Here is a 25,497-nt window from a genome sequence, read left to right on the forward strand (position 1 = left end):
TTCTGAGTCCCTTACTACACATCTTCAACCCCTAAACTTCAAACATTGCACATCTGATCTCCCTTTCAAGTCCTTGTACCTTGCAACCTCCTAAATATTTATATCTTATTTTCTTGTATTCTAAAATGAATTTGCAGGGAAATGGATGGCATTAGAGCAGATTATGCTAAGTGAAGCTGGCCAATCCCTAAAAAACAAATGCCAAATGTCTTCTTTGATATAAGGAGAGTAACTAAGAACAGAGTAGGGACAAAGAGCATGAGAAGAAGATTAACATTAAACTGGGATGAGAGGTGGGAGGGAAAGTGAGAGAGAAGGGAAATTGCATGGAAATGGAAGGAGACCCTCAGGGTTACACAAAATTACATACAAGAGGAAGTGAAGGGAAAGGGGAAAATAATACAAGGGGGAGAAATGAATGACAGTAGAGGGGGTAGAGAGAGAAGAGGGGAGGGGAGGGGAGGGGAGGGGAGGGGGGATAGTAGAGGATAGGAAAGGCAGCAGAATACAACAGACACTAGTATGGCAATGTGTAAATCAATGGATGTGTAACTGATGTGATTCTGCAATCTGTATACGGGGTAAAAATGGGAGCTCATAACCCACTTGAATCAAAGTGTGAAATATGATATATCAAGAACTATGTAATGTTTTGAACAGCCAACAATAAAAAATTAAAAAAAATGTCAAGGTTATTAAAGGCAAAGAATGACAAACTATTTCACATTAAAGAGATATAACAACTTAAAAAAAACAAAACAAAAAAAACTAAAATGAAAGTCTCACTATTATTGAGAAATAACAGTGATTAATCTTCAACTTCCCCTGCTGCAAGCTGCCTTTCCTTCGTTTTTTCTCAACTACCATAATTGGCAAAAAAAAGAACATGTGCCTGCTCCAGCTAGAAAGTCAAAAGTCATCTTCATGATTTTCTCTCTTCTAGAACTAACCCAGCTGAGATCCCATCAGAAATTATCTCCTGATTTCACCCACTTCTCTCTGACAATACTGCTAGTAAATAGTAAAAGCAGCCATCATCTCAGATATGGGTAAATTGTGCCGTCCTGAGGAGGCTCTTCCCTTCCTTCACTGTGGCTCCCATTAAATTCATACTGCAACTAGAAGTAACAGTGAAGCTATTACTGGAACATGCAATTTTCCTGCTCAAAGTCTCTAGATGGATTCTAATATTTTGGGAAAAATCCAACGATGTCCATGGCTATCAAGATAGTCATGAACTGACATCTACTGTTTCCCAAGTTTCAATGTATGCCCCTTGTACCCTCCCACTCAATAATATTTACCTTTACTTCATCATTTCCACTCAAGGGCATATTCTGAGAGCCCACCAAAGAAGTTATCTTCCGTCCTTTTCTTTCATACTACATGGTATCACAGGAGAGTGGGGAGCTGAAGCTACAAACTTCAGTTCTGTGTTCCAATGAAAGAAAATTTAAAGTTAGATATGAAACCAAGCAGGAAAACTTCATTATAAGTGAAAGCAATATAAGGGTCAAACAGAGGTTACTCTCAAAAAAGAGAGTAGGTCATCTTTGAGCAGAGGATAACAAGGAAACAATGCTGCTTCCAAATTTATTACTGTTTTTTCACTTACAGGAAGAACTGGGATCCATCTTTCACAGTCTTTACCAATCAGGTGTTTATCTCCTCCTTCACATGGGGCAGAAGAGTATTTGACCCTAGTTGGTCCTCTATGGAACTGTCTTGTTGACCATCCTATTCCAGGAGGGTTCATGCTGAAGTCAATATTATGTCAAAGCAAGTGCTTGGGTCAGTGACCAGGCAACATTCATCTTAGCATGCCTGTGCTATTAATGAAATTTCCCTTCTGAAATACACTGAGAAACCCATGGCCATAAATCCTAACTTTACAATGACCTCAGTAGACCTTGTCAAGAGTTAGCCTCATTGATCTTTCTTTCTTGTCACATTTCTTAATTGGCTCCCTTTGTTTCCACCTGTTTATTTTCAGAGTTAGTACACCTATTGTTGTTCAACAAGTTACTTGATTGTTCACTAAAGGTGATTTCAAAGAAACTCTGTGTCCCTGCTCTGTTATTGGTTTACATTTCACTGCTCATTGCTAACTACTACCTAGCAAGGGCACTTTGTTTTATATTATAATCATAGTTTGTTACTATGTGTTTGAGTAATTATCTGATTTATTTAAAAGCTCTTAAATGTATATTGTACAGACAGACCCAAAACTTATGATGGTTCAACTTACCTAATTTTTGAACTTTTTGATGGTGTGAAAGTTTAGGTGTATTTAATCCATCTTCAACATATATTTTCAAACTGAAATGCCTTTATCAGGATAAATCCTAAGGCAAATCAAGAAGCATCTGTATTCAATTCTAAAAATACAGGACTTCTCCACTCTTGGTTATGTAATAAAAAGCTGGACGATTTTTTTTGTTGGTGGATCATTTTGACCATCTGTATGGCATTTTCTTAATAGTAGTGATGCCAGTGATGGGGACTATTGACTAGGTGTCAATAAAAACAAACACCAAGTCAAGTATACAGGCAAAGCTTTAATCCACACAAGAAAAGAGGCAGAATGGGGGCTTGTGAGGGTACTTCTCCAGGTGAAGGGGATAGCCATAGCTAAGAGATGGTCAAAATGATCCACCAACAAAAAAAATTGTCCAGCTTTTTATTACATGGCTAGGAGTGGAGAAGTCCTGTATTTTTAGAATTTCTTTAAGAAACTTATTTTCTGTCAAGAGACTTTTTTTTTTTTTTAATTTCTAGGCATGGTCCTACACCTGATGTTTATGGTTGATTTAATTAAGGATAGAAGAGTAAGAAAAGGTTCATTCCATACATTGCAAGAGTAGGGGAGAAGAAGATGACTTTCAGCAATAAATTATAAATGAAGGCCCAAGAATTTACCCTCCCCCCATTGAACCCCTATCTCATAGCATTTGGTTTGGTTTTAATTTTGAACATAGTGAACATTCATAAATACTTATTGAACAATTGATTAAATAAAACTGAAATCTCAAAGGTAAAACACATGACACTACTCAACCACCTAAATCTATAGTTTCCCTGATCTCAAAATTTCTTTTGATATATCTTTTTGGTTCTCGTAATCCTCTTGCCTGTGTCTTATCATTGATTCCTCCAAGCTTTCATTCTTAAATCATGGGACATTTTAATAATAACACCTATATCATACTTAGTTTCTGAGTCTGGAATTTATCAATATCTGAGTCTGGAATTTGTCAATATCTGCATCAAACAATACGTAATAGGAACAAATCTTTATCAATTAGTTAGGCCAAAATTTGTTTCCTTCTATTAATTCTGTAAAATGTTTTCTATATTTGACTTACTAATGGCACTTATCTCTCACTGAAGTACTTTATTCTTTCCATTACAAGACACCATAGAAATGCAGGAGGCATTTGAACTAATGACTTGAGTCAAATGACTCTCTCCACTGTGGAATAAAATATAGGTACAATATAACACCCTTAAACTAAAACACCTTGGAAGAAAATATTTTGTGCTTATTACTATGATAGGACAAGAATACTGATAGTACTTTTTAAAATGGCATCTCAATTACTGTTTTCGGTTGATAATCTCTTTGATATCCTTTTATATCTGTCTTAGTTTATTTTCTGCTTCTATAAAAAAATACCACAAATTTATTCCTCACAGTTCTGAAGATCAAGGTTTTGATATCTGGTGAGTGCATGGTCTCTGCTTCCATGATGGCACCTTGTTGCTGAGCCCTCTGCAGGAGGATCACTGTGTCTTCACAGGGCAGGAGGTGGAAGGGCAAAAGTGAAACAAAAAATCAAATGCTATGTGAAGACCATTTGATTAAAAATCTAATCTTTCATGAGGGAATAGCCCTCATTAACCTAACAACCTCCCAAATGCTCTACTTTGAATATTATTATGTCAGGAATTAAGTTTCAAGATGAATTTTGGAGGAGCATCATTCAAATCACAGCAACATCCATGTCTAATCTGTGTAAAATGCCTGCATTTAGGTTTCAGTATGCCTTTGGTGTCAAGATTCATATATTCCTAGAAATACAGACGGATGAAATGACATGAGCTTTCAGAATGACATTGAAAGTCCAGCAGTTAGTTTTTAAGTGGAGTATTTAACCTTTATATTATCTTAACCTATTATCTTGATACCATTTTTGTTTCTAATTGTTTCTATTTCTGTAAAATAAATATTAATATTTATTTAATTCACTTTTTATTATCTTGATTACAAATTCTATATAATTGTATTTTAGAATTTTCTAAATGATTTAAATATAATATTTTATAATTGTATAAGAAAAATAATTTGGTCACAGATCATAACTAATGTACCTATCTTAGTGTCTGTTACAAAGTAAACATTGATTGAATGAACAAACAAACCAATTTTAAACAGTTCTAAGAAAATTTTCCTTATTTTCTCAAAATCACTTTTAGTTTCATATATGTATTTTGACAATGGAAATTGTCTTTCTACTTTCTTGGTAAAAATGTAATGCACTTATAATTATCATACACATATTAATTCTTATATCATTTCTGATAAACATTCTTCACAGTATCAAATTACTGAAGGAAAATGATGACAATTTAGTGTTCCCAAAGCATATGCATTTGGCAAACATTTCTTTTTTCCTTCATTTTAGCTATCTATTCAAAGTGCATCATGGTTTGAATAAAATAAGATGTTCTATTATTTCCCCAATCTTGTCAAAAACACACTTCATGTTTATGCTGCCAACATTCTTTAAAGCATGAATAAAGTTTTAAAAATTTCTTTATTTTCCAAGGTAAAAATTTTGCTAAAAAAGGCTTAATTTTGTAATTTAGAAAAAAAAATTTTTTATGGTAAAGGGTTGATGAACACCTGACAGCTCTCTGAAAAAAAGAATGCAGTTTACAATAAAATAAAACTTACCCTGCATATACCTCATTATTCACTCTTGTGTCATAATTACAAGCTCTGATGGAAGGAACACTCATTTTCATTTCCTGATTACTCTTCCCTTTGGAGGGAATTCAATTAATGTATCATGACTGACTTCTCTCTTCTGTTTTTATCTCTCTGACCTAGGATGGTTTATCCAATTGGTAGATTTAAAGAAAATAGGTGGAGAAATTCTCTTCCATTCTATTTTTCCTTCTTCTTGGTAGCAAATGTGTTTATTTATTCTAGAGAAGAGAAAATTGAAGCGAAATGATCACAACACCAATTCTTCTTCACACCATTGACTAGTTTCTAACTTGTACATGGGAGGGCAATAAATTCCAGTAAATCCAGCAGACCAGAGGAGCTGGAAAGCTAATGATCTGAGTATATAGTTTTAGAACCATTTTGGATTGAAAATTAGAGTTTGGATTCAACCAAGTTGGATGAACCTTAGTCAAGACTTTGGGTTTCCAGGTGAAATCTCAGAATGATGTGGAATCCCCTAAATTGTGATGTCCATGCACTTGGGAAAAGAGCTTTACAAACCTGTAATGGATCAGTAACCAACATCGCCCTAACCCAGATTCCTCAAGAAATGTGCCCTGTTAGCATTTCATCTCAGTGCCTGCATTAAAACAACAACAAAAAAGACAGTAATTATTACCCAGAGTCTGTGTTTGTTCATCCACAATTTCTGAAACCATTCAGAATTTATACTGTGGTAAAGGCAGAGAAGGAAGAACCTGAAAAGGAAGTACAGGGTTTAATGGTAGAAGGACATATGAGAGTGAGTGATGCCATTGGAGAATCAACATTTTTTTTTTTGCACAAATGCAGAGAACTTGCTCAGATATACTCAAGTCCATCCTAGACCATTGATATGTGATTTTACAATAAACCATAATCCCATGGATAAATTTATATCACCATGGTGTTGTATTTGAGTTCAATTCAAATTTTAGAAAATAAAATGAGCCTTGATGAGACTTTGTAAGGATATTTATCTTAAATGATCCTTGAAAAAAATTTTGAATAATCCAAACAAATGGACACTTAGTTTATAAAGTCTATTATTTGCAAAAAATAACAGACATAAAGTGAGTGACCTAAGAATCATTTCTACCAAGTGTGGTTTTTCTTGTCACATAATTTTAAAATCCCTTTACTACACACTATAGAACTTTCAAGACATGTTAGGAGTATTTTGTATAAATAAGTTAATAAAGAATGAGAATTTAAATGTATCCAAGGTTTATTTACACACAGTAAATTATTAAGCAACTCATTTGATGTCAGAGCATGGGCTTCTAAACTGGATTTGTGTCACGCAGTGAAATTTTCACTCTGTTTCCATTTGGCAAATGCCAGATGGAAGTGTTTTTATGACTTCTTTTCTTCCCCAATTGAACTATAATGGTACAAATATTAGACTTGAAGTCAAGAAACCTGAAAAAAACTACACTGTATTGCTCTGTCACTATCTACATTGTTATAGACCGACCTCTCCCAGTGCCAAATTCTCTACAAAGAAGATGAAACATGACAAAATGTATATTTTATAAAGTATGTCCATTTTCTGATGTCCATTTTTCAAGAACTGCAGTGATTCAAGCAGGTTATATTGTTGAAAGATGAATCATATTATTTAAACATCCACACAGAGAAACTGCTTCAAAAGTTCTGGGATTTTAGTGGCTAGGAAACATATTTGTTGAGTAATTATAGGCAGTTCAAATGGAAAATTACATCTACATTATTTATACAATTAAAGCAAAATATGGAATTATCTCAATTCTACTGAAGTTTTTAAACCAAACTATGTATTGTATATCATAATCCATAAAGGGTAAACATGATATGTTTTTATTTTTTTGTTAGGTTGACTTTGCCTGTCATTTACTAAATATAAATGAATGTACAAGTTGATAATATCTTCATATAATTGTTATTTCAAATATACTAGACTATTTACAAAAGTTCACAGGGTGCCAAAAGTCATGTTATCCTGGCCACAAAACAAAACATGGGAAAATGACTACTACTTGTACCTTGGTAGATTGTGATTAGTAGCAATAAAGGCTGCTAATTTGTCAGTACTAAACTGTAGTAAATGTAGTTAACTTACCAGAAATGTAGTTAACTTACTGGACAGTAAATCTCAAGTATAACTTACAAAAATAAATTGTCTTTGTTGAACAAAAACGGGCCATGCCATTTATCTTTGATTTTTACTAAGCATACCTGCTATTTTGATGAAATATAAGGCACTGTAGATAATTCTTTGGGGTATTAGAATCATGGAAAGAACTGAAGTGTATGGAAATGAATATCTGAATTATTAAAGGTGCAGTAATAGGTTTTGTGCTTGCCAAGTTTGTTTCTGCTTCTAGTCAAAATGATAGATTCTTGGTTACCATCTGAAAATGTCAATAATCATTGTTAGTTGTTTAAAACATAGCTTGAAAATTGAAGTAGATTTCTGCCTTTCTGAAAGTGAAGATTTATGGCAGTTACAACATATTTTTAAATGTTCTCTATATTTATTTTTGCTTCATGCTGTTCTATGAAAAACCAATTTTCTTGTAAAAATTGTTGTACATGTTAAGATAGTACATGGCCCAGAATAAAAATCACCTCACCAAAACTTATAGAAGTTCACGGAAAAGGAATGAGTGCTCACCCCTAGGAGGTGGAATGAATATGTGGGAATAATATTTTACCACACAGTTGCAAGTCTTTGAACTGGTAATAAGTAAATTTGAATATTTAAGATATTGCATTACTCTATAGTGGTAAACATTAATGATACAGAAAAGCCGTGAAAAAATTTTTGCAATAGGCACATTATTTATCAATCCATTCTTTTTCATTATGCTGAAGGACAAAACAATATCACAGAAAATAACAGATAATATTTACAAATATCTAAGAAATTTATTCCACTTAATCATTATATTTGTCACTACAAGTTTTGGAGACAGATATCCATAACTGAGGCCAGTGTTTTTGATGCATGTAGACAAAAAAGATGGGCACTTGATCACGGAGCAATTTACAGAAGCAGTGTAGAATAAAAGCTCCATGATGAACATAACAAAGAACAAATTCACTGTCAGCAGGAAAATCACTCAACTTGACAGTTTTTCATGGATAGAGTAGCTAAAAATTTCCTAGTGAATCTTGCTGGGAAGGCAAATCAATATCTTTCAATCTACAGAAAAAAAAAGTTACAAAAGAAAATCTGGAAGAAAAATAAGGAAAGAAACATTTCTAGATTCATAGGATGCTAGCATTATCTTAATAACAACATCTAATACATTAAAACTGCTGACTAATTACCCTCAAAAACTTAAACCCAAACTCCTTAATATTAGCATATTAATCACAAGCACATATAAAATGGGTACTACTCCTTACCAAGTTGTTGACCTGGGTTAGGAGTGAGGAAAAGAGATTTACTGTAAAACATCAGGAAAGAATATTTTGGGAGTGATGAAAATGTTTTGTATTTTGATTGGGTTGCTGAATAATAACTGCATACATTTGTCAAATGTTTATTTATTTATTTATTTATTCCAGAACTGGGGTTTGAACCCAGTGCCTGTGTGCATAGGAGGCAAGCACTACAACACTGAGCCATGACAGCCATGACAGCCATGACAGTGGCACTGTAAGGCCCTAGGTTCAATACCCAGGGCTAGCTGGGGATATAGCTCATTTGGTAGAGTGCCCAGGACTACATGCATAAATAAATCAATAAATAAGTCATCTCAGAATCAAGGCAAGCAGCTGTGGTTACAAGAAAGGAGAAAGAGTAACAAGTTCAAGTAAAATTTGGAAGTTATCCTGGACAGGAAAGCTATGTCTCTTCCAGTTACTATCAGATATTTAGATAAACTTTCCAAAGTTAAATCATGATATTTGAAAAAAAAATGTTCTTGTTTGAACATAACACCGGAGAAGATGTTTAAAGATGGATAAAAGTAGGATAGTTGAATACATACAAGGATTACAATAACATACTAAACATATGCCATACTTTGCTCCTGAACCCAAAACATCTAGAAGTGAGTAAACAGAAAATCCAAGCCAAACATTTATGTGTCCTTCCACAAAATGTGAAATACGACAAATAAAATACAATAAATGCCCCAAACAAAACAAATTTCTCCTGTTTTCTCAACTCATTGCTTGTCAGTAGCTACCTCACTGCCAGAATCCTAAGTCTCCCAAGGGCATTTTCATTCATTCAGTTTTTCCTCACTAATGACCTTTCCAAGTCTATGTTAACCTTTGTCTTCATGCTAGATTGCAGGTTATTTTTCATATGCTCTTTTTCAGCCTTGCAAGTGTGTGCTTTGACTTGTTCACATGAATAAATTCTACTGTCATGTATAACTAATTAAAAAAAAAACTATAAAAAAGAAATGAGAAACACCAAAAGATAAAATGGTTTCAACAAGTAATTTAGAGATTTTTCTAAAATGAACACTTTAGAAAAATTATTGGTTACATTTTTTATAAACAATGGCATGCCTATTATATTGTTTTTCTTTTGTGTTTGTTCTTTTCAGATACATATGACAGTGGAATATATTTTGACATATTATACATACATGGAATAAACTTATTTTAATTAGGATCCCATTCTTGTGGTGGTACATGATGTGGATGCCTATTATATTTAACACACGGAACAAATATTTTTGATGCCCATTCTTCTATATGACTATATCATTTTCATTTACTAGTCATGAAATAAAATAATAATGGTCCTAAAAATAAGAAAAGAAAATGTTAGTTGGGAACTATTACTTTATTGTTGTTTTTGATTCTTTCAGTGGTGACTGGTAAGGCACAATCCTCTAGTGACAGTATAGGACAGAAAGATGAATATGATGAGCACAAAATTCTTCCCCAAATATCCCAAATGTCCCAAATATCCCCAGACCTTCTTTGGAATATGAAGACCATATCAGTTTACCTTTTATTTTTCTTTTGGAAAAAAAAATTTAAATGAAAACAATAGTTGAACTTGGGTTAAACTCTAAATGTAGGAAATTCAGCTCTCACTATAATAGTTAAGGCATTGTGTGCTGATGTGACAAGACAGAAGTTCAAAAAGTCATTCATCTATTTTAAGTATTTATTCCTGATGTTTCTTTCTGTTAGTAAGAATGTTTCAGAAGAGAATAAAGAAGGAAATAACATTGGAATAAGAAAATCTAATTACATTTCCAAAGTAGTGTTAATTAAACTGTGTCACTTATTTGGTATATACAAGGAATGTTTGGAATTCAAGAAAGGAGTTTAAGCACATATAAAATCTGGAGTCCTTTCTTATATAAGATTGATTATTAGTTAATTAAAACAGGGGGCTAATACCAAATTCTATTTCTGTTCAATTGGTTCTCTTAGCCAAGTAAATTTTATCATTCCCTAGAATACTGTATGGTTTTAAAATATACTTTTGTACTATCACAATGACATCTCTTTAGCTGGCTTTAAGTCAGAATATATATTGCCCTGCTCAATAGTTCAACAAATTCCAACTTACTATTTTTTTCTTTTAAAGGCTTTCAAATATTACAATGACCTTTACTAAAATAATGTAACCTTTCCTCTTAGCAAGGTATCTAAATGAGTCCATGTCAGCTTTCTTATATAAATAAAAATCTTCTCTGTTCAATCCTATATTATACACTGTGTAACCTCAGCTTTCTCTCTCACTATTTTTAATAGATAAAATGGATCGTATTGAAATACACTTTCTTACCATTAAAATATTGAGAGTTAGCTCAAGAGCATTATTTAGAAACACACCTAATCATGAATATCATTTCCTACTTTCAATTTAAAATACCAGAAGCCTTCTTCACATACTTGCAGTTGGAATTGCATAAGACTATATTTTCAGGAGTAATGGTGGGTCTGCATGTGTCCAACAGATGGTGCAGGAAAAAAGGCAGTGAAAAGGAGACAGTATGGCCTGGCTCAAACGAGGCAGCATCTAGCAGAGAGGTGCCAGTGATAGAAATGGTTCTTTAAAAAGTGGTTATTGAAGAAATGTGGTCTGGGATTTATTCCAGTTGGGAAGGGAAGTACTTTGTGGAACAGCTGGGGGTTTTCTGTTTGTTCCTTTGTCTTGCTGCTAGTCATCCATCCATCCATCCATCCATCAATTTATATAGCAGATATTAAGGAGATATAGTTGTGAGCACTGAAGAAAAGGTAAAGAGAAAAGCAGAGACACCAAATCAAAAGATGCTGATATAAAAATAGATACCCGAATTTAAGGAAAGATCAGAGCTATTTTTTAAATCAATACATGAACAAATATGGGTGTATATATCCTTGTTATATTAGAATCTGAAAACTTGTAAATGTTTGATTTAATCACAATCAAGATTTAGATAATTTTTAACACCTGAAGATAATTTCTTAAGCCTTTCATTTGTTAATGAACATCCAAGTTATTTTCAGATTGGGATTTTTCTTTTTTTTGTGTGTGTGTGTGTGGATAGGGCTGTAATTACACTTTAACACTGATGCAAAGATATTTTGTGACTTTTGTGACTTATATCTTTATTTTTGAGGGTAAATATGGTAAATGTAGTAATACATATCTTTTAAATTTTATGGTAAATGTATTTTTTACTTCATAGGAAATTACCACATTGTTTTCCCAAATGGCTGTATTATTTTACTTTTCTATCAGCAAAATATTACAGTTTCAGTTGCTAACCATACACATCAATTGTTGAAAACACTTAATTTTGAGTATCTTTCCATGTACTCATTGACCATCTTTTATGAACTATTCAAAATTTTGGGCAACATTTTAATGGGTTGCTTTTCTTACTGAATACTAGTCAATTATAAAAATGAAACTGAAAACATGAAAAAAAAACCGTTTTTGTTTTTCACTCTATACATTGCCCATTCATTTCTTAGTGGTGTCTTTGGAAACCAATTAATAAGTATCCTATTCTAATTCACCATTTAAAATTGTGCACTTAATCTTAGTGTGAAAAATCTTTCATGAACTAGTATGGCTATAATTTTCTCTTTTAGGAGACATACAGTTTGGGCATTTCATTTAATTCTGGAATCCATTTGAATATATTTTTTCTCATGGTGTGCAGTAGTTTTGAGGTGCACTAATTAACAGAAAAGACCAGTATTTTGCATTTAATATATTCTGGGCACTGTCAAAATCATATACACATACACATATGTGCAAAAACACATCATATTTTGGTTCTCTGTTTCTTTATTAATTTGTACATTTGTTTATATGTCTACCCTTGTATGGTACTAAAGTATATGAATTATAATACTTCTTTTTTATTTATTTTAATTTGTTATCTATGAAACCAGACTGTATTACAATTTATGTTACACATATAGAACACAATTTTTCATGTGTCTGGTTATATACAATGTATAGTCACACCATTTGTGTCTTTGTACAGGTTGCAGAATCACATTGGTTATACGGCCACGTATAATACTTCTAAATTAATTTTGAGGGCAATACTAAAACTTTATGTGTATATACTAGACCTTTCATATATTTTTTTATGAACTTTAAAATCAACTTGTCAATTTCTATCACAAAAAATTCATGTAGAGCTTTGAATGGACTTGTGTCAAATGTCTAATCCAATTTAGTAAGAATAGGGATAATGTTTAGTAATCATGTCTTCAAGTAGTAGAAGGTATTTCAAATATTTTATAGATTATAATTTAATTCTATTTTATTAGAAGTGATACTACACATAATGTCAATATTTTCAAATTTACTGATAGTAGTTTTTGGGCCAATTTTTCCAATGTCCTCTGTGTTCTTACAAAGAATGAATTTAATCTGGGTAAAAAATTTCAAAAGTATATTTATGTTCATCCTGCTCATCTTCTGTCTTCTTGTTGTCACACATTTATATATTATACACTTTACATATTGTGTTACTAATTCTTCTGTAAACATTCAATTGTTTAGAAACTTCCAAGTAGGTTTTCCAATCTCATCATTTTTCATTCAACATTGAGTAGAAATGGAGAGAAATAGATTTTCATTTAATGAATTTCTACACTTCCCCTCCCTATCCTCCCTAGTTATAAGTTAGCATCCACAAATCAGAGAGAACATTTGACCATTTTTGGGGGAGAACCAGCTTATTTCAATTAGCATGATACTCTCCAGTTCCATCCATTTACTGGCGAATTCCATAATGTTGTTCTTCTTTATAGCTAAGTAATATTCCATTATGTATATATGCCATGTTTTCTTTATTCATTCATGTGTTGAAGGGCACCTAGGTTGATTCTTTAGCTTGGTATTGTGAATTGAGTGCTATAAACATTGATGTGGCTGTATCACTGAAGTATGCTGATTTTAAGTCCTTAGAGTGTATGCTGAGAAGTAGGATAACTGGGTCAAATGGTGATTTTATTTTCTAAGGAATTACCATACTGTTTCCCAGAGTGGAAATTTGCAGTCCCACCAACAATGTGTGAGAGAACCCTTTTCCCCACATCTTTGCCAAAATTTATTTTTGATAATTGTCATTCTAACTAGAGTGAGATGGAATCTTGGTGTAGTTTTAATTTGCATTTCTCTAATTCTAGAGATGTTGAATATTTTTTTCCTATACTGTTCACCATTCGTATTTCTTCTTCTATGAAGTGCCTGTTCAGTTTCTTTGCCCATTTATTGATTGGGAGATTGGGTTGTCTTTTTTTTTTTTTTTTTTTTGGTACTGGGGATTGAACTCAGGGGCACTCGACCACTGAGCCACATCCCCAGCCTTATTTTGTATTTTATTTAGAGACAGGGTCTCACTGAGTTGCTCAGCACCTCACCATTTTTGAGGCTGGCTTTGAACTCGAGATCATTCTGTATCAGCCTCCCACGTGGATAGGATTATAGGCATGCTCCACCACACCAGCATTATTATTGTCTTTTTGGTGTTTTTTTGAGTTCTTTGTACAACTTGGAGATTAATCATGGTCTATCTGAGGTGCGAATGGTAAAGATTTTCTCCCATTATGTAGGCTCTTGGTTCATGTTTTTAACTAGCTGTGAAGAACTTTTTAGTTGGATGCCATCCTATTTATTAATTCTTGATTTTACTTCTTTTGCTTCAGGAGTCTTATTAAGGAAGTCTGTTCCTCAGCCAATATAATGGAGAGTTGGGCATACTACTGCTTCCTACTAAGTGCAGGGTCTCTGGTCTAATGCCAAGGTTTGATCCACTTGAATTGATTTTGTGCAAGATAAGATATAGGAGTTCAATTTCAGTCTACTACATATGGATTTCCAGTATTCCGAGCACCATTTGTTGAAGAAGCTGTCTTTTCTCCAATGTATGTTTATGGTGCCTTTGTCCAGTACGAGATAACTGTACTTATGTGGGTATTTCTCTTTGTCTTCTATAACTGTACTTATGTGGGTATTTCTCTTTGTCTTCTTCTGTTCCATTGGTCTATTTCTGTGCCAATACCATGCCATTTTTAAAAAAATTATAGCTCTGTAATATAATTTAAGTTTTGGTATTGTGATGCCTCTTGCATTATATTTCTTTTCTTTTTTAAAAAAATTTATTTCTTAATGCATGACAATAGTGGAGTGCATTACATTCATAATTATCCATTCACAGCATTATATTTCTTGATAAATATTGCTTTGGCTATTCTAGGCCTCTTATTTTTCCAAATGAATTTTGTGACTGTTATTTCTATTTCTATGAAGCACATCATCAGATTTTAATGGAAACTGCATTAAATCTACATAGTGCTTTTGGTAGTATGGCCATTTTGACAATATTAATTCTGCCTATGCAAGAACATGGGAGGTCTTTCCATTTTTTAAGATGTTTTTCAATTTCTGTCTTTAGTGTTCCGTAATTTTGAATGTGAAGGTCTTTCACCTCTTTTGTTAGATTGAGTCCCAAGTACTTTTTTTTTCAGGCTGTTGTGAATGGGATAGTTTTTATGATTTCTCCTTCAGCTGGTTAGTCATTGGTGTATAGGAACACAATAGATTTAGGGGTGTTAATTTTATATCCTGTTCCTTTTCTGAATTTGATTATGAGTTCAAGAAGCTTTTTGGTGAAATTTTTTGGATTGTCTAAATATAGAATCATGTCATCAGCAAATAGGGATAGTTGGAGGGTTTTTTTTTTTTTCCCTATTCCTATTCCTTTAATTTCTTTCTTTTGTCTAGTTGCTCTGGCCAGGATTTCAAGGACTATGTTGAATAAAATCCCTATCTTGTTCCAGTTTTTAGAGGGAATCCTTCTAATTTTTCTCCATGTCGAATGATGTTGGCCTTGGGATTAGCATACATAACTTTTAGAAAGTTGAGGTATGTTCCTACTATCCCTACTTTTTCTAGTGTTTTGAATATAAATGGATGATGTATTTTGTCCAATGCTTTTTTTGTATATATTTGATAACCATGTGATTCTTTTTGTTAAGTCTATTGATGTGATGAATTACATTTATTGATTTCTGTATGTTGAACCAAATTGTATCCCTGGAATGAACCTCACTTGACCGTGATGAATTATCTTTTTTATTTGCCAGGATTTTATTAAGAATTTTTGCATCTGTGTTAATGAGGATATTGGCCTAAAGTTTTCTTTCCTTGATGTATCTTTTTCTGGTTTTGATATCAGGATGATAATAGCTTCATAGAACGAGTTTAGAGGGGTTTCCTCCCTCTTTATTTCAGGGAATAATTAGAGGAGTATTGGTCTAAGTTCTTCTTTGAACATCTGGTAGGACTAGACTGAGAACCCATCTGGTCTTGGGCTTTACTTTGTCCATAGGCTTTTGATGGCATCTTCAATTTCATTGCTTGAAATTGATGTTTAAATTTTCTATTTCTTCCTGTTTCGATTTGGATTGGTCATATGTCTCTAGAAATGTGTTAATGTCATCATGATTCTCTATTTTATTATAGTACAGATTTTCAAAATAATTTCTAATTATCATCTGAACTTCAGTAGTGTCTGTGATGTTTCCTTTTTCATCACAAATTTTAGTAATTTGAGTTTTCTTTTCTTCAGTAATTTGACCAATGTTTTTTTCAATTTTATTTATCTTTTCAAAGACTCAACTTTTTGTTTTGTCTATTTTTTTGATTTTTTTTTAAAATTTTACAGGTTGCAGCACTGATTTTGATTTTTTCCTGTCTTCTACTACTTTTAATAATGGCCTGTTCTTTTATTAGGGCTTTAAGATATAATGTTATTCCATTTGTTTGGTGACTTTCTATTCTTTTAAAGAATGCACTCAGTGCAATGAACTTTCCTCTTGCAACTGCCTTTATGTTATTCCAGACATTTTGATAAATTGTGTCATGATTATCATTTACCCCTAAGTACTTTTAAATTTCACCCCTGACTACTATTATTGTATCCTTTGGTCATTAAATGGCATTTTATTTAGACTCCTGGTGTTATAATATCTTCTATTTTTTATTTTGTCATTGATTTCTAATTTTATTCCCTTATTATCTGGTAGAATGTAAGGTGTTATCTCCATTTTTTTTTAATTTTCTAAGAGTTGCTTTGTGGCCTAAAACATGGTCTTTTTTAGAAAAGGATACATGTGCTGCTGAGAAGAAAGTATATTCATGCCTTGATGGATAAGATATTCTATATATGTCTGTTAAATCTAAGTTATTTATTGTATTCATTAATTCTATATCTTCTTTATTTAGTTTTTTGTTTGGAGGATCTATCTAGTGATGAGAGAAGCATGTTAAAGTCACCCAGTGTTACTGTGCTGTGGTTTATTTGATTCTTTTTATTTTTTTTTTATTTTTTAATTTTTTATTGTGGGTTGTTCAAAACATTACAAATTTCTTGACATATCATATTCCACACTTTGATTCAAGTGGGTTATGAACTCCGACCTTCACCCCATACACAGATTGCAGAATCACATCAGTTACACATCTATTGATTTACATATTGCCATACTAGTGTCTGTTGTGCTCCGCTGCCTTTCCCATCCTCCCCCCTCCCCCCTCCCCACCTCTCCCCTCCCCTCCCCTCCTCTCTCTCTACCCCCTCCACTGTATAACCCTGAGAGTCTCCTTCCATTACCATGCAATTTCCCTTCTCTCTCCCTTTCCCTCCCACCTCTCATCCCTGTTAAATGTTAATCTTCTTCTCCTGCTCTTCGTCCCTAATCTGATCTTAGTTACTCTCCTTATATCAAAGAAGACATTTGGCATTTGTTTTTTAGGGATTGGCTAGCTTCACTTAGCATAATCTGCTCTAATGCCATCCATTTCCCTGTAAATTCTATGATTTTGTCATTTTTTAATGCAGAGTAATACTCCATTGTGTATAAATGCCACATTTTTTTATCCATTCATCTATTGAAGGGCATCTAGGTTGGTTCCACAGTCTTGCTATTGTGAACTGTGCTGCTATGAACATCAATGTAGCAGTGTCCCTGTAGCATGCTCTTTTTAGGTCTTTAGGGAATAGACCAAGAAGGGGAATAGCTGGGTCAAATGGTGGCTCCATTCCCAGCTTTCCAAGAAATCTCCATACTGCTTTCCAAATTGGCTGCACCAATCTGCAGTCCCACCAGCAATGTACAAGTGTACCCTTTTCCCCACATCCTCGCCAGCACTTGTTGTTGTTTGACTTCATAATGGCTGCCAATCTTACTGGAGTGAGATGGTATCTTAGGGTGGTTTTGATTTGCATTTCTCTGACAGCTAGAGATGTTGAGCATTTTTTCATGTACTTGTTGATTGACTATATGTCCTCCTCTGAGAAGTGTCTGTTCAGGTCCTTGGCCCATTTGTTGATTGGGTTGTTTGTTCTCTTATTGTCTAATTTTTTTGAGTTCTTTGTATACTCTGGATATTAGGGCTCTATCTGAAGTGTGAGGAGTAAAGATTTGTTCCCAGGGTGTAGGCTCCCTATTTACCTCTCTTATTGTTTCTTTTGCTGAGAAAAAACTTTTTAGTTTGAGTAAGTCCCATTTGTTGATTCTAGTTATTAACTTTTGTGCTATGGGTGTCCTATTGAGGAATTTGGAGCCCGACCCCACCGAATGTAGATCGTAGCCAACTTTTTCTTCTATCAGAGGGCGTGTCTCTGATTTGATATCAAGCTCCTTGATCCATTTTGAATTCACTTTTGTGCATGGCGAGAGAAAGGGATTCAGTTTCATTTTGTTGCATATGGATTTCCAGTTTTCCCAGCACCATTTGTTGAAGATGCTATCCTTCCTCCATTGCATGCTTTTAGCCCCTTTATCAAATATAAGGTAGTTGTAGTTTTGTGGATTGGTTTCTGTGTCCTCTATTCTGTACCATTGGTCCACCCGCCTGTTTTGGTACCAGTACCATGCTGTTTTTGTTACTATTGCTCTGTAGTATAGTTATTTGATTCTTAAGATTGAGAAGGGTTTCTTTGATTTACATAGGTGCTCCACTGTTTGGGGCATAAATATTTAAAATTGTTATGACTTGTTGATGTATAATTCCCTTAAGCTCTATGAAATGTCATTCTTTATCCCTTCTTATTAACTTTGGCTTGAAGTCCACTTTATTTGAATGAAGTTAGAATTCCTTACTTGTTGATGAGATCTATGTCAATAATATGTTTGCTTCCCACCCTTTACCTTCAGCCTATGGATGTCTTTGCTTATGAGGTAAATCTCTTAGAGACAGCATACTGTTGGGTCTTATTTTTTTAATCCAATCTACCTGTTTTTTGTTTGGTGAATTTAGGTTATTTACATTCAGTATTATTATTTAGAAATGATTTTTTTAAGAGAGAGAGAGAGAGAGAGAGAGAGAGAGAGAATTTTTTAATATTTATTTTTCAGTTTTCGGTGGACACAACATCTTTATTTTACGTGGTGCTAAGGATCGAACCCAGCACCCTGTGCATGCCAAGCGAGTGCGTTACCGCTTGAGCCACATCTCCAGCCCATAGAAATGATTTTTCTTCCTTGTCATTTTGATTTATTTCTGGTTTTTATTTTGAATTAATTTCTTCTTTGATTGACTATTCTCCTAGTGTCCTTCCTCCCTTTTCTGGTTTTCCTCTTTTTTTTTCATTTTTCTTCTTGAAATATTTTATCAAGTATATAGAGTAAGCTTTCTAGTTGTGAATTTTTTTGAACTTTTGTTTATTTTGGAAGATTTTATTTAATCATCAATTCTGAAGCTTAATTTTGCTGGGTATATTATTCTTGGCTGGCATCCATTTTCTTTCAGATCTTGGTATGTATTATTCTAAGACCTTCTATCATTGAGAGTCTGGGTTGATAAATAAGCTGAAATCTGGATTTGTTTCCTTCTGAATATTACCTATTGCTTTTCTTTGGCACCTTTTAAAATTCTATCCTTATTCTGTATGTTAGGCATTTTCATAAAAAATGTGCCTTGGTCCAGGTCTGTTGGCTTTTATATATTTGGGGTCCTATAAGCCTCCTGTATTTGTTTTTCCATCTCATTTTTAAGGGTTGGGAAATTTCTGAAATTATTTCATTGAAAAGTTTGTGCGTTCCTTTGCATCTCTGAGCCTTCATCTATCCCAATGTCTTAAGTTTGATCTTTTCAATTTATTGCATAATTCTTGGAAGTTCTGTTCATAGCCTCTTAACTTCTTTTCACCATGGTTAGCTTTATTTTCTAGATTATATATTTTATCTTCATTGCCTGAAACTCTCTCTTTCATGTGGTCTAATCTATTTATGATGCTTTCCAATTAATTTTTAATTTGGTTTACTGATTTCTTTATTTCAAGGATTTCTGACTGATTCTTCTTTAGGATCTCTGTCTTGTTGAAATGATCTTTTGTTTCTTGCATTTGTTCCCTGATTTCATTTCTTATGTTATCTTTTACCTCATAGAACAGTTTAACCACGAATTTTCTGAATTCTATCTCTGATATTTCCTCCACTGTGGTATCAATGAGTCTACTGTAGAGATAGTTTGGGTTATTTGGAATGGTTTGTTCCCTTGCTTTTTCATATTGTTTGTGTGTCTACCCATTTATCTGGATGGATCTACGCTGTGGCATTTCTATTTTATTAATTTACAATGTCCCCGTATGTTAATAATACCTTTTAGATTGAGGAGAGGAAGCCCAATTATAGCAACAATGTATGCAAATAATATAGCAGTATAGACTAAGTCCTTAGTTCCTGTCTTAATATCCAGCATTAATTGGTACAATATGTGGGGATAGCAATTCCCATCAGTACAATCAGTACATAATCACATATTATGTATAGTGTAAAATCAAACAATAGGTGTTGTCTATGTCTTTTGTTCTGCATGGGGTGGGTCAAAGCCAGGTGATGGGATGTTCTAGGCCTAGTCAGGGCAGCTGGAGCAGTGGTCCAGGCCAAGGACTGTGGGTTGGGAGACTGGGGACAGGGAGATGGAGGGCCCTGTTGGGCGTTGAACTGGCGCCAGATCCAGTGGATCCCAGGGACTGGTGGAAGCCAGATGGGACTGGGGAGAGAGTCAAGTATCAGGCTGGTGTGGGGACCAGAGTGTGCTGGCTAGCATGGGCCCCCTGGAACCAGTGGATGCCAGACAGCCTAGACAGGCAGCTGAAAGCAAAATGCCCTCATACCTTCTCTTTCAACCTTCAGACCACTATAGCTGGCCACATCTCTCTCTAACCTGCTTTCCACCTGGGTAAAATGCTCCCATTTCCTGACTTTCCACAGGTTAGCTAGGCTCAGATAAGCTCAGACAGGATTACACAGACCTAGCTGTAAACTTACAGATCTGGGTTTCCAGCTTCCGTACGCTCCACCTTGCTACAAGTCCCAAGATGGCTCCTGGATTGATAAACTCCAGTGGAGAAATTTTGTTAATATCAAATGAAGTCAAACAGTCTGTTTTTGCTAGAGCAGACTGCCTCTGCAGTCTCAGGAATTTTCACTCAAAGCCTTGGGGAGACTTAGAATTCCCACTGCTTGAATTCTGGTAGCCCAGACAAGAGAAATGCTGCCTTATGCCAATCTACCGTCTTCTATCTTTTATTTTGTTCTTTATTCTTTATGTAGATTCCTGTTTCTATTTGATTTTTATTTGTTCCAGTTCTTAAAATTTCCCTTAATATTTCTTGTAGTTTCAGTGTGGTTGTGATAAATTTTCACAACTTTGATTTTCACAAAAAGAAAACAAAAAATAATTCTGTTTTTTTTAAAGATATTTTTATTTCTTACCCTTCTTTTTCAAGCCAACTTGACTAGCTTAAATATTTTCTTCTTATTAGTGATTTTCAGTGATTTTATTTTGATGTTTGTTAGGGTTTTGTGTTTATTTTACTCAGAATTTTCTTTCTGTTTTTCTTTTCTTGGTACTAAAGATTTATGGTTCTTATGAATTTGGAAACCTTTTGATTATTACTTCCTCAGATATTTTCTCGTTACTTTTACTTTTGTGCTCCATTACATATTTATTAGATCTTTGAAGTTTTCTCCAGGTCACTTGGACTCTGGGGTTATTTTGGTCTCTATTTTCAATAGCTTCTATTGCCATGTTTTCAATTTTACTAATTTTTTTTTTCAAAATGTTCACCAAGTTCCACTTGTTCTTTTTTCCCTGTTTCATCTCTCTTCTCAGTTTTCATGTTTCCTTTATATTTTCTAGCATACTTTAGTAGGTCTTTAAAAGCCAGTTTTTGATGATTCTATCATCTCCATCATTTCTGACTACATTTCTTTACTGATTTTTCTTAAAGTTATGATTTCTATTTCCTTTTTTGTATATATATAGTATATTGATGGGATAGTAAAAATTATAAATATTACATTATTCATGATCTAAATATCATTGTTGACTTTAAAAATAAAGACAGCTAAATTACATGTACACCTGCTTGATCTTTTAGTATTTTAAAGCTATGATTTTTCAAGGCTTGCTTAGCTTTATTATAAGATTACTTTACCTCTATTTTTAAAACATAAATCACATTGACCATCTAATAAATATCCTGAGTGTTCATTGAAACCTTAGACCACAAATGTCTTCTAGGCTTGCATGAATTCTAAAAAATCTTCTCTCTACTTTTATCTTACAAAGTTCTTTCTTAAGCCTCATCGAGTTTCATGTTATGAAATTACAACTATTCAGATTTAATCCCTAGGAGATTCCTATGTAGATTTCTCATAGTCCCTCATTGTATATCTCTCTCTCTTTCCATTATTCTATCCTGAAAATTACACTTGCTTCAGCCTCCCTGAACCCAAATACATCTACTTATCTCCGTCACCTCTCTTGTGACATTATAATGGGCTTGGATCTCTGTTTGTTACTGTACTTGGAAATTATTTTCATTTTCTCTCTTCTGACTTGTACTCCCTATCTACCTTAGGTGGCAAAGAATTACTATACCATGCATATATGATATTGTCATCTACTGAATAAAACCCTGAGAATCTCAACACTTAGGATAGTTCTACACACCATAATATGGATTTTAAGAACTTGCCAAATCTAAGTTTCATTAATCATTTCTGACTCCTACTAATGAATTCTCCTATTGTTTCATGACACAGTGAAGGTCCAGGTTCTTACATCATTCAAATGATTTCCATTTCTCCAAAGTGTCATAATTTTTCTAAGGCTAGGATTGCCCCTAACAGGACTATACCCCTGACTGTCAATTATTCACACAGATTTTTCTATTTTCCTTTTTACCTTATAAATTTTTAACTAAGGTACACAACTTTTTTTTTTTTAAGAGAGAGTGAGATAGGGAGATAGATAGATAGATAGAGAGAGAGAGAGAGAGAGAGAGAGAGAGAATTTTTTAATATTTATTTTTTACTTATCGGCAGACACAACATCTTTGTTTGTATGTGGTGCTGAGGATCGAACCCGGGCCGCACGCATGCCAGGCAAGCGCACTACCGCTTGAGCCACATCCCCAGCCCCATAAGGTACACAACTTAAGAAATAAAAAAAAATTATTATTAGAAAAATATTTTGATTTTCTATATCTGAATTGTATCCTACTGTGCTTCTTTTATTTGCTATATTTTCAATTCCTTTTACTTTAGCACTGATCATGTTTTTTTGAATGTATGCTTATCTCTGTTACCAACTAGACTATAATATCTGAAAGGACAAGAAAGATGTTTATCTTGTTTGCAATTCACATTATAGCATAGCATAGATATTATATAAGCCCTTGATATTTAATATTCCACGTTAAATTGAATGTGTGAAACAGAAGAAAATGTTATAGACACTAACCTTACAGGGCCAGCTGTACTGAGTTCAATATTGGGCAATAGTGACAGTGATGCAAGAAAGAATTTGGTTGGATGTGATTATTGTTCAAGATAAGTAAATTAAAGGCCATAGAGGGGGGTAAATAAATAAGAATGTTAAACATCAGAAGCAGATTCACCATGTAGGGACCAAGTTTTGCAGTAGTGGAATTAGGGGACTGAACTAAGAGCCCAACAGCAGTGGCAGCCACATAATAATACTCCAGTCGAATGAGCAGACCCAGTGAAAGTGCAGAAAGAATATTAGTCACTGGGTAGGTCTAGACATGGAACAATAGGAATGTGGAATGCAATAGGAGTAGAGAATGATGGTGGCAAACTGAATCCCCAGGACTGCAAAAGAGAGGAATTTTATTAGTAATTTTTGTTATACTCACTGGATGTTGCTCTGTGTGTGGGCACTCTCTTGTCCAGTAAGGAGGTCCACGGAACAGGGTAGAGGAGACTGGCTACGGAGTCTCTAATCAAGACCTCTGGAGACCAAGCAGGAAGCAGGCCTAATTTGATTGTACAGTTACCATGAATATATATTCAGGCAGTAGCTAAGCTGATTACAAGCAGCCACCAATACAATTGCTGGCCAACTGTCCCTGCAGCGACCAATAGAGGAGTGGGCCATGGAGCAAGCACAGGGACTGCAACACACGGCCTCACACCCAGGGCTGTGCCTATGGGGTAAGCTGTTCGCCACTCACACGCCTAGTTGCAGGGGAGTGGTTTGCCACTCAGACGCCCTTAGTGTATGCCAGGTATGCAGTACTTCATGCACTAGTCGCTACACCTCCTACAATAAAGCACTGAAGAAGTCTCTGGCAATGAGTACCTACTATGGAATGTAAGGCAGTTGTGACAGAATGGAACTAAGACAGCAGTGGTGCACAAGGCAGAAGACAGGGTTACTGTGTATCCCTAGGACACATTTGTTGATAGCTGCTGAGGTACTGGGTAAGGGGTACTGGCTATCTTGAACTTTTTCCTCTGGTTTCATTATTCACCATTCTCTGTTGAACTCTCTTGTTCCCACAAGTCTTGTCCATATAGACACTGTTAATACAACTCATTGTCCATTGCCAATTGCTTGAATCCAGTGAATGAGGTCTCCCAGAAGGAAATATGTAGAAGGGAGGAGAGGAAGTTATTGATTTCTCAGGCTCTTTTCTTCTGGGTTCCCCTTGATTGACTGCATATGTGATATTTAAGATTATTTTCTTCTCTGATGAAAATTCTGCATATCAAAATAGGTGAAAAAGATAAGAGAATAGTTGCCAACAGGTATTACAATTTCTTAAAACTTATAAGTGATACTGTGTCATTAATTCCTTGGCCTCTAAACCTCTCTGACCTAAATGCTAGATTCATTCCAGTTAGGTCAATTAAGTGGAGCAACATTTGAATCTGTTCCACATCCAACATTTCAAGTCATAATGCTTTCTCCAGATCCAAATGATTTTAAAGTAATTCTAACTGAACATTTCCTGTTACATCACTTATTTTGTTGTCATATAATTACTATTTTGCTCATTTTAATAAAGTAAACTCAATGCTATAAAAGTATCTCCATTCCTTTCATCTAAAAATATATTTTCCTCATCAAGACTCATCATTTTACCTTTGTAACCATCTGTTCCCATGCAAAATAGCAGAATGTTATACCACTTATCTTTTTTTTCAAAAAATTACTTATTTAGTCTTTTCATGAGCTGTAAATTCTTTGATAGGTTTAGCTATCCATTTTTTTAAACTCTTAGTATTTAAACAAAACAGATATCCGCTCTGCTCCTTCTTAAAGTACTCTAATTAACCCCAGAATATATGATAACAACATATTAAAATTTCTCAATCTAACAAAGGTAAATAAAACCCTTATAATTTACTCCACTACCAACTTCTCAAGACTATAGGTGATTATCTTTCTTTCTTATAGAAAGTAAACATTTTGCATTGTTGGGTCTGGGGTTATGGCTCAGTGGTAGTCTACTTGCTAGCATGCACAAGGCCCTGGGTTTGATCCCCAGAATCCCCTAAAAACCAAAATTTGCAAGAGTTTCATAATTAGCATATATATATATATATATATATAGATAGATAGATAGATAGATAGATAAAACTTGATTTAAATATTATTTAAAAGTATTTCTAACTCTTCAATAGCCCTTTATGCTTCCTTCTTTTAAGATTGCAAATTAATTAGTATCTTTATTCTTTATGTGTTTTATTTGAAGTTA

The 25,497-nt window shown here is 34.0% G+C and overlaps 1 long non-coding RNA gene across 1 annotated transcript; it reads right to left on the bottom strand.

Annotated features, from left to right (window-relative positions):
* Positions 1-3,596: 3,596 nt before the first annotated feature.
* Positions 3,597-23,908, bottom strand: LOC124098086 (uncharacterized). Its single transcript, XR_006853467.2, has 3 exons — positions 23,650-23,908; positions 5,634-5,712; positions 3,597-3,792 (listed from the first exon to the last, which is right to left on the bottom strand). It is a non-coding gene; the product is annotated as an uncharacterized LOC124098086 (long non-coding RNA).
* Positions 23,909-25,497: the final 1,589 nt, after the last annotated feature.

Source organism: Marmota monax, unplaced genomic scaffold (assembly GCF_021218885.2).
Source record: "Marmota monax isolate L192 unplaced genomic scaffold, Marmota_monax_Labrador192_F-V1.1 WCK01_AAM20220418_F8-fsc00308, whole genome shotgun sequence".
Lineage (NCBI taxonomy): Eukaryota > Metazoa > Chordata > Mammalia > Rodentia > Sciuridae > Marmota > Marmota monax.